At 51.3% G+C, this 10,078-nt stretch overlaps 1 protein-coding gene across 1 annotated transcript in view; it reads right to left on the minus strand.

Annotated features, from left to right (window-relative positions):
• LRFN5 (leucine rich repeat and fibronectin type III domain containing 5) overlaps positions 1 to 9,671 on the minus strand; it is a 49,779-nt gene extending 40,108 nt beyond the window's left edge. The window contains exon 1 of the mRNA XM_021402843.1: positions 9,499 to 9,671. The gene's annotated coding sequence lies outside the window, so the exon portion shown is untranslated. The remainder of the gene's footprint in view (positions 1 to 9,498) is intronic.

Consider the following 10,078-nt stretch of genomic DNA (forward strand, 5'->3'; position numbering starts at 1 on the left):
CTACTGCTCAGCAGCAGCCCTGGCTACTCACATGGAGCCACAGGCTCGTCCCTCCAGGCAGCAGCAGGACATGCAGCAGGGTTCCCTGGTGAGACAGCTGTGGACATGCTGGGTACCCCGCTGCCTCTCTGCTGACCCACGATGGTGCTGAGCGAGCGGCTGCAGGCAAAGGGGACACAGCTGCTTGGGGCCAGGCTGGAGTTCCACCTGTGCTCACTCCTTGACAAGGGCACAGCAGAGCAAGCACCCCGCAGGGGCACCTGCCCCAGCTTTCCCCCCACAGGTTTTTGCAAGGTGCAGTTATTCCCTTCAGCTTTTGCCATTTTGGTCCAGAGGCCAGAAGCCAGACTGTCACTGAGCTGGAAAGCAGAGCTCAAGACTCTGACCTGGCTGGCATCCACATCTTGACATCAGCAGGTCAGCCTTTCACTAATTGAATTATACCTCCATTACTTAATAAACAAAGAGTACTCTCCACATTATAACAATGTAATCCTTTAATTGGTTTATGAGCACCAAGTCCCACAGGGAGTGTCACAAATCCATCAGGATGCCCTGAGCACTGTGTTTCTGAGCTACAGAGATAAGGAGTGTCACAGCATCTCCCAGCCTGGGCTAAGTCTGCACGTGGGCAAGCCAGCACCTGCAGCACAGCACCCAGCTCCAGCAGCACCCAGCTCCCCCAAGAGAACCCCCCGCTGCAGGGCTGTCCCACCATGGGGACCCAGAGCTGCTCCTGGGAATGGTGGTGGGGCAGCATGCTCAGCCATGCTCTCAGTGTGCTCCAGTCTCTGCCCTCATCCTGTCCACCAAGCCCTACCAGACATACACAGTATGGACATCACATCCCAACCCAGTCATTGCCACCTCAGAAATGCCTTCCTGTTGCCCCCTACCACTCACCAGAGTAAACTCAAACCAAAGTAAGTCAGGGAGTCCCCGAGTCTTGTCACAGGGAGGCTACACTCAAAGCAACTGGGCAGCCTGCCTCATGGTGCCCTGCTCATACAATTCTAAGTTCAGAATCAACCCTCCAACTCAGAAAATCCACTTTCACACCTTCACACCGAGCATTATTTGCCATCTCTGCACTGCTGGTCACAACAGGAGCTGAAGAGGACGCAGCCCACAGCAGCAGGCTGCCATGCCCGTGGGCTGACACGGCCTATGAGCTGCAGGGATACGGCCCAACGCAGAATGCACTGCTGCCCCACAGAGACAGCTGGGTTGGATTCTGTGTCCAGCAGCAAAGGAGAAACACAGCGTACCCTCAGAGCCCAACTCTTCTCATTTAGGCAACAACTGTAACGCTTGAGCCCTTCACTCTCCTCAGCTCCCTTCACATTCTCAGTATAAATCAGGAAAGCATTACTGACCATCAGGGAACCATCCGGGCATCTGATTTCATCTGTGGCCTGAATCTCAGTCAGCAATGAGGGTGCCTGCATTCCAAGAACCTCTCGTTCTGCCAGCCAGAATTTTACTCCTAATTATTGTCATTTCTTTTTTGTCCTTACTTTAACTTTCCGAAGCACTCCAAACACAGACACACCGCCTGTACGCAGGCTTCTTGAATGCTTCTTAGACTAAATTAAGCACGTTGAGCTCAGCTGCCTGTGTCCTCCCATGGAAGACAACAGCACGGCGGATGTGAATGGTGCAAGGCTGCGGTACTCAAACAGAGCTAACGACAATCACGTGGCTCACCAATGTAAGTAATCCAAGCACATTTTCCTAAGCAGTTTATCTTTTACTCATTTTTATGTATTTCACAAGGCTACCCTAGGAACATTCATTTAGAAGCAATTTTTCCTAAGTTCCCATAGAAATTCAAACAACTGTCATCTTTATTGAGCAGTCAACTGTAACTATCCATCTCGATCCATTCTGCCTTTTTCCACGGTATATATCATGTTTTCTTTCTATAAGCAAGGAAGGACATGGGGGTTGCTTCTTCACACAGAAGGTGTTTGCGTGAAGACTGCTTCTTAAATAAAACAAGTCAGGAACAGAGTGTCTGACCCAGGGCAGTAATGGGCAATAATGAATACAACAGAAATGTGAGCCCTGAGGGAAGCAACTTCCCATTTCAATAGCTGCATCAAAGCATCTATAGGTCAGGCCATGGGAACACAAAAGCAAACTGTATTGTGCTCTACTTAAGGCCAAGCAAGCAAAGCCCCTGCACGAGGTCACAAGGACGAACGCCCTGCAGCACAACTCCTGCACCCACAGTTGAAGAGGCTGGTGCCCTGGGGGGTGCTGTGATCAGAGGGGTGCTCTAAGCCCCACATCTGCATTGGGGCAGGGATGAGTTCTGCAGGTGATCCGACTATCCACCTTCTGACATCCACAGGAGAAGTCTCTGGTGCCTCAGAAAGGGTTGAGCTGGCAGCAAGCAGCCAGCATTGCCCCTTTCTCCTCTTGCACTCATGGCCCTGGGACCTGGGACCAGAGCAAGCACAGCTGTGGTACAGGGCTGAGCCCATGGCCCCAAGTCACACCAATGCCATTAGGGCAGGTGGCACGCAGGTGGCACATATTTGTCTTGCACACCTCCCTCACTGTAATTGTACCCCCACTGCACTAGGAATATGTCACTGCTCCTCCAGATTCAGTGCTAATGCCCAATGCTCATTTAATAAGCCCACCATTTGAAGAAATGAAAACTCCTCTTAAGGTGGCAGCCTCTGCAGAGATGTACACTACAGCAAATCACCCCACACTGCATGGCGCTGTGATTTATTTTCCAAGACAAATATTTCACAGCATGCACAACTCTTGTACTGTTTCTAGGAGATTCTCCATGCAGAACAGGTTCAGGAAACTCTGTGTGCTGCTGCCCAGGGCAGATGCCAGTGCCATGCCACAGTCCAGCAGAGCACCAGGCTTGCTACCACAAATACACAGTCATGTAGGGGATGCTGCACCTCCAATACAGTTAAGCATGACACTATGCCCCTGTAGTAACAAGGCTAACAGAAGCCAGTGGGGCCCAGAGCCAGACAACCCCCTAGGTATTCGCCTTCTCCAGTTGTGTGTACAGTCCTACGTACCCCCAATGGATTACTCAGCTGCACCTAGGTGCGTGTGTTGAGCACCAGTCTGGAAGATGGACGATGCTGCTGAGGCACTGCACCTCAGTGAAGGTTGCAACAGGACAGGGAACCGTGCTCAGCTCTGACACCAGCATAACTCTAACTTTGAAGTTAATACTTGGAAGTATTCTGTTGTTATGGAGCTGGAATGTGAGAATTGCATAGCAGAGTGCTAAAGATTTCTGAAAATGTAATAAATAAACAATATAATAATGTAAAATAATAAAAGACTCCATTATACCACCAGAATAAGACAAAATTATTGCTCTGAAACTTTAAATTGCAAAGGCAGTTGTGGGAGCTGGACTGAATAGCCGTTTACAATGAGCTACTGATGGCTGCTCACTGCAGGAAGGGCAGCAGCAGGGGCACAGTAGCTATCTGTTGCCACACACATTATGCATATACTTATTTTCAACAAACAATCAGCTGAAACACCTTTCTTCTATCTGCAACATCAACAAACCTCTTTGTCTGGGACAATCGAAGTCACACTTCAGGGGAATAACCATATCCCCATGGGTACCTCCACTAGACCAACACGAGAGGGCTTCTTGCTGTTTGCAGACATGGGGATACAGAGATGGGGAAGCACAAATGAAGTTCACCTGGAGTTAGAGTGGAGGCTCCACACAAGAGAATAAGGAGCAACTGGAAAGGAGACTGTACCCTCAGAACAGGCCGCCAAATTGCCACGTGCTTGGTGACAGAGACACATTTGTTTGGAGCAGCCCAAACCATCACTGTTACAGCCAGGGCACTGAACAATGAGCAGCCCAAAGAGCCCTGTCCACGACTGTGTGTCTACTCCCTTCCCAAAGTTTCTCCCATAAGCAGAATCACAGAATCACACAATAGCTTGGGTTGAGAAGGACCTTAAAGCCCATTCAGTTCCAACCCCTGCCATGAGCAGGGACATCTCCCACTGGATCAGGCTGCCCAGGGCCCCGTCCAGCCTGGCCTTGAGCACCTCCAGAGACTCACAGCTTCTCTGGTCAGCCTGTGCCAGGGCCTCACCATACCCTGAGTAGAATCACAGAATCACTGAATAAATAATGTTCCCTTAATACCTGACCCAAATCTAGTCGGTTTAAACAGTTTTAAACTGTTACCCCTTGTACTATCAGTACAGCTCCTATCAGAGTTCCTCTCCATCTTTCCTGTAGGCCACTTTTAAGTACTGGAAAGCCACAGTGAGGTCTCCCTGGAGCCTTCTCTTCTCCAGGTTGAACATCCCTACCTTTGTCACCTGTCTTCATAGGAGAGGTGCTCCAGACCTCTGAGCATCCACGTGGCCTTCTCTGGACCCACTCTAACAGGGCATGCACAGAGCCAAGGCACGATGGTGAGTCACGGAGTTGCAGCACAACACTGGGTTGCGCATGAAAACCTCCCCAGGAACCCACGCCATAACCTATTGGATCTGAATGCTGCAGCCCCACAAGCTGCACTGCGAGGAAAGGACGCACGCACACCACGTCCCCAGCCCTGCCACCAAAGGTCCCTGACCCGGGCCTGCCGGGACACCGCGCAGCTGCGCTTTGGCCACCACCAGAACAGGATTTCGCTGGCACTGCTCTCACCCGTTCCCCGCAGCCCGGCTCGCTCTGTCCCCGCCGCTCCGCTGCCTCTCAGCACCACGGACAGCGGGAGCGGCCCGGCCCGGAGCCCGGAGCTCAGCGCGCGGTGACGCAGCTTACAGGAGCACAGGCGATGCTGCTGATGGCACGTATCTTCCTTTGCTAGGGTGGAGACTTCATGCAGTGGGTAAACTCACAACCCTGGCTAAAACCTGGAAGAAACTCAATTCACATCTCACCCACGCGTAGCAGCAAATCTCTGCTTTACTTCTCAGCGTTGTTAGAGAAATCCCATGTCTGAATGTGAGGACCAGCAGCGCTGACACCTTCCTGGGTTTCCCATCTATCTGACTTTTTCTACCACGCTGCTGTTCGCTTGTATGTCTTTTCCTTACTGCTGTACTGCTGGCGGTCAGCCTTCCTCCTGCAGCAGGAATTGAGCTGTCACACCTCCTGCCATGGCCTCTCCTATCCAGCTCAGGCCTCTGGTCTCTCTGTGTCCCTCAGACAGGCACAGACACTATGCAGAACGAGGAATTATGAAGATAAACTCAGGGAATACCAGATACCTGGCAACATAACAATGCTTTGGCAATGAAAACAGTTTTATCTGCCCCTATAATAAAACAAAAAAACAATCTTGGTAGAGAAACTTGAACAAACAAACAAAAAAACTTCAAGGGAAAAAAAAGGCATTCAACTTTAAAGTTAAAGTTAGCTAATCATGTGTTCTCGTGGAAATGATTTGCTAAGAGTTCTTGTTGAGAAACTCGGCTGGAAGAGCAACCTCAAGAATAAGGCATTAGACACAGGTTTTGCAGCACTGGGAACCAGCTACAGGCACTCAGAGTTTGCTGGCCCCATGCTATGCAATTAAAGAGGCCTTCACTGAGGTTTCCCATTAGCCATTGAATTAGCCATTTCACAAATCACCTTTTGCATTACTCAGCCCGCTCAGGACAAACACTATCTGTAGAGTGATTTAACCCACAAGAACATGAGAGCTGCTACACCGGCTCAGGCCAGTGGACCAGCCCCAAGCCACAGTCAGCAGACAGCCAGCAAGGGGTGCACAGTGGAATGGAGCCCTGTGGCCAGCGCTGCCACCACCCTCCTCTGCACCAGGCACTACCTTGACGTGCACTCAGACAGGGACCTTCCCCTAGGTCTTACTCCCTTACCACAGACTTCATTACACCCTTCCAAATGACAGGATGATTTGGCAGCTAAGACAGCTGTCATTGAAATCTGTGCCCCCAGTCCATGGTGAGGCACTGGACACCTCTGGCTAACATAGTCTGGATCTCAGATTGACCACCTATAACTCTAGTAAGGCCGTGGCACAGGCTGCCCAGAGAAGCTGTGGATGCTCCATCCCTGGAGGCGTTGAAGGCGAGGCTGGATGGGGCTCTGGGCAGCCTGGTCTAGTGTGAGATGTCCCTGTTAGAACTAGATGATGATTAAGAGCCCTTCCAACCCAGACCATTCTATGAGTCAAGGGGCTGGAGATGGCACAGTGCCTGTCCCTGGACATCAGGGGACCAAACACCATGAGACCTTTTCTGAAAGCCCTGCATTTTACTTCTCCATGGCCCACCTCAACATCCTATGGATACCAGTTGCTCTCAATTCCTCTACGGGTTTTTTTAGTTCCCCAAGAACCATCAGCGAGAGATGCCACAGAAGAGAAAATTACTGTTATTACTATTTCATCATGGGCTGAAGGCCAGTCGGACAGCCACCACCGTAACCACTACAACCCATGGAGGGATCCTGTTTGTTTTCTGGGAGCATATCAAAGGTCTCCAACCCTCTTTTCAGGAGCCCTACTAGCATCAGAGAAACGCACACATGGACACGGAATCACCTATGCAACCACATTTGCAGCAGAGTTAATTGGGAATATTTACAACAGCCTGGAACTTGGGTATCATCTTTTACCCGTGGGTCTGTAACACCAGCTCCAAAACACTACCTGGACAGCAGTTACTATTACACCACAGCACGCAGAGGGATCAGCCCCTCCACCAGTAATTATCTCCTGGTGCGTCCCTTTGGGGCAGCACGCAGCACAGCTCCTACTCGCTCAGGCCTATGGAGCTGACACATCAGTTAACCCGGGCAGGAGAATCCCACGCTCCTCTCTGCCAGCTCCCTTGCTGATAAGGGCAGGTGGGTCCCCACCTCAGCGCTGCTGTGGACGAGGGGTGGCCCCAGCAGAAGCACCACTGAAGAACTCCAGCTGGCTGCCCGGGCCTGCTGCACACCTCCAGCAAACAACAAGGGGCTTCTTCCAGGGTTTGTTTCCAAAACAATGTCTCAAACTGCAGAGTACCAGAAGGTATACCTGACTAATCAGAAGCAAACCTTCCCATTTCATTGCAAAGTACACAATTATTTTATATATATTTATAGAAGGAATGGCTCACTTTTAAGCAACAAAAGCCTGCAGTGGTTTGGATTTGGCCTTAGAGGATTGAGTATGCCTCCAGTACTGCTTTGGTTCAACCATGTTTCTTTTTGCTCTCCTTCTGCACCAACATGCTTTTACTTCCAAAGCATTTCAGGTAACTACTTCAAGAACAATTTTTATTTTAAACACACACACGTATCTCTTAGCATAAAACTCATCAGATAGTGTCAGCAAGCACATTTTAATAGCACAATATTGAAAAGTAATTTTACTACTAGCTAAGAGTCTGAAGTCTGCAGAGGATATATTTAGCTGCATATAAATAGACAACAGTCAGTGATGTCTGGTCAAAGGAGTACAAATCTTTCCTAATGCATGGAATTTGCCTGGCCCCAAACGCTGCAACAGCACTTAGAAAAGCCTTTTCTATTTGGCTCAAATTCTGCCAGGCCTGTTAATAACAAAGCTATTAGCATGATTTTCTGGATGGGCTGCTTGCTCAGAGAATATTCAAAGATTGTTCTATTAAACTAGGCCCGTTACCACATCTGAAAGCAGAGGAAATATTGATCAACAATGGAAAGCCATTAGCTCTCCAGCATCTGACACATCCCCATATGCCCCAACAGATGGACAAGCTCTCCAGGTACCTTCGGGTGCTCCATCTCCCCACTGCTTGCAGGCACCTTTGCTCGCCAAGACCCCACCGATGGGCACACCATCCCCTTCCTACCTTTCGAACTTTCTGGGAAAAAAATGCACACTAAGGCACCTGCAGTGGGAGCAGCTCACAGATTTGTCCAGGGAAGCTCTGTTTCCTTCTTTCTGTGCTGTTCTGACACATTTCTTTTTGGGTTCTCACCCGTTTTGCCCCACAAACCTCATCAGTCTCATTCTTGGGTCGGACAGACAACACCTTATCCTTCTTCCTCTACCTTATGGCCAATGTCTACCACCGTTCACAACGATGTAGCCAAATAGAAGCCTCTTCAGACAAAAGAGCGGTACAAAAAATTCAAAACCAACACCTAGGAATCCATCTTGAATAACACTGCACCGCTGTCCAGCCTCCTTCTTCAGCATAAACAAAAGCTGAGATTGGTGAGCCCAAGGAGTCCATTCCCGTACTTGTGTAGGTTTTAGGAAGCCACAAAACTGGTGGACAAGCTCAGCTTCAAACTCACGCTCGATGCCTGAAATACCCAGGATTTATTTCCACTAACTGCACTGCCATGATAAAACCGGTAACTGCTTTTTCTGAAAGAAGAAAAGCAAGCTAATATGCCAGGGGAAGCTTCTTAGTAAGGTTTGTGACTGGAGGCCTAGCTGGCAAGCTAGGGTGTGCATTTTGATACAGTCTTAACGCATTTAAATGCATTTATTACGCATTTAAACAAATGCATAATCCCTTGAGTACAGTTTATATTTAGAAATGTAGATCAGAAAGGTGTTAGGGCACGGAGAGCATTCAGTTTCTGGTATGGTTCCTCTTGCAAAATTGAACCTGACTCCCAGACCAACAGAGAGGAACCACTGCTCCGTGCTTTGGAGCACAGCAGCTCCGCCCCACCAGGACAGATCCCAGCAGCGCCACACGGCAGCGGGCTGGCACCAAGGGGAGGCCCACACGCAGCACACAGCTCCGGGGGATGACTCCAAGCTAACAGGGAAGCAGGCAGAGGCCACACCGCACCATGAGGCACGCACCGCCCCGACAGCCAGGGGAGCACCGTGCTTCTGCCAATGGCTGCAGCCAGGATGGGCGCTGCCAGAACCAGCCCAGACCCCCATGGGAGTAGCAGCCCTCAAACACACAGCTATCACCAAAAGGCTCCAACGAGCCAGGGAGGATCCATCCATCCCGCTGCTTTGTTGTCTGGAGACCTTCACTTGAACAGGGCAGGACATGCAGTGTTCAGACAAGGACGCTCAGAAGGAATGAGCAGACACCACCTTACTCTGGGGACACGTAAACGTGGATGGGAAAGACCAGTAACCAGCAGCACAATGAGCAAGGCATAGGTATCCTGGGCTGCCCAGCTCCACGGGAGTCAGCCAGAGATCGTGCAGGGATAGCCCCAGCTAGAGGCTCCCAGCTTTCCCCTCCTTGGTTTGGGGGCTGGCCAGGTGACGTTCACACCTGCAGCTAAGGCCAACACACCCTCCTGCTCCAGATGCTCAATCCAATGACAAATGCCTGCCCTGGAAACATGACAGACCAGGCTAGAGAGAGAAGACAACGGAGCAGGAGAGGAAATACTGCTGCCCTGTATCACAGAAAAAAATGACAGAGGGCAGCGCTTGTATTAACTCTCATGGCAGTGGGCTGCAGGTGCTGTGCCGATGCCAAGCCAGTGCCTGGCAAGCAGCAACACCAGAAAGGGCTCTGTGACGGCTTCTCACCCACCTCTGCCGGTGCTCCCCAGGTGCGGCAGCACCCAACTGCCCCTCCGTGCAGCCTCCCTCCACGGCCCCCTCCTCAGCTGCAGCTGATCCCCGCAATCGGGAGGTTTGTTTGTTCCTGACATCAACATGGCTGCAAGGTTTCGGCTGGCTCCTCAACAACTGCTGTGCTGTCTCCCCTAACAGGAACCTTCCACCAGAAAAAAAAAAAAGGTTGATTGTGTCCTACATTTGCTTTCCCGCAGACTAGGAGTGCTCACTACACACGAGAAGGAGGGGAGGGGAAGGGACAGCACTGAATACAAATCTTAGGATCCTGGGGACGAGCGACAGCCTCCCAGGATAGAGGTGCAATGAGAGAGGCGTGTGCCGGGGCGAGGGCAGCAGGACGGCGCGGCTGACGAGAGCCTCCCGCGGAGAGGGCACCAGGGAGAAGGGAGCCGGGAGCCGGGGAGCCGCAGCTCTCTGCGCCCGGTCCCTTCCCTCCGGAGGAGCTCGGCACCCCCCGCAGCCGGAGGAGCCGAGCCGGGCCCCCGCGGGAGCGGCCGGGAGGGTTACGGGCACGGCCGCGGCCCCGGCAGCAG

The sequence above is a fragment of the Numida meleagris genome, chromosome 6 (assembly GCF_002078875.1).
Source record: "Numida meleagris isolate 19003 breed g44 Domestic line chromosome 6, NumMel1.0, whole genome shotgun sequence".
Lineage (NCBI taxonomy): Eukaryota > Metazoa > Chordata > Aves > Galliformes > Numididae > Numida > Numida meleagris.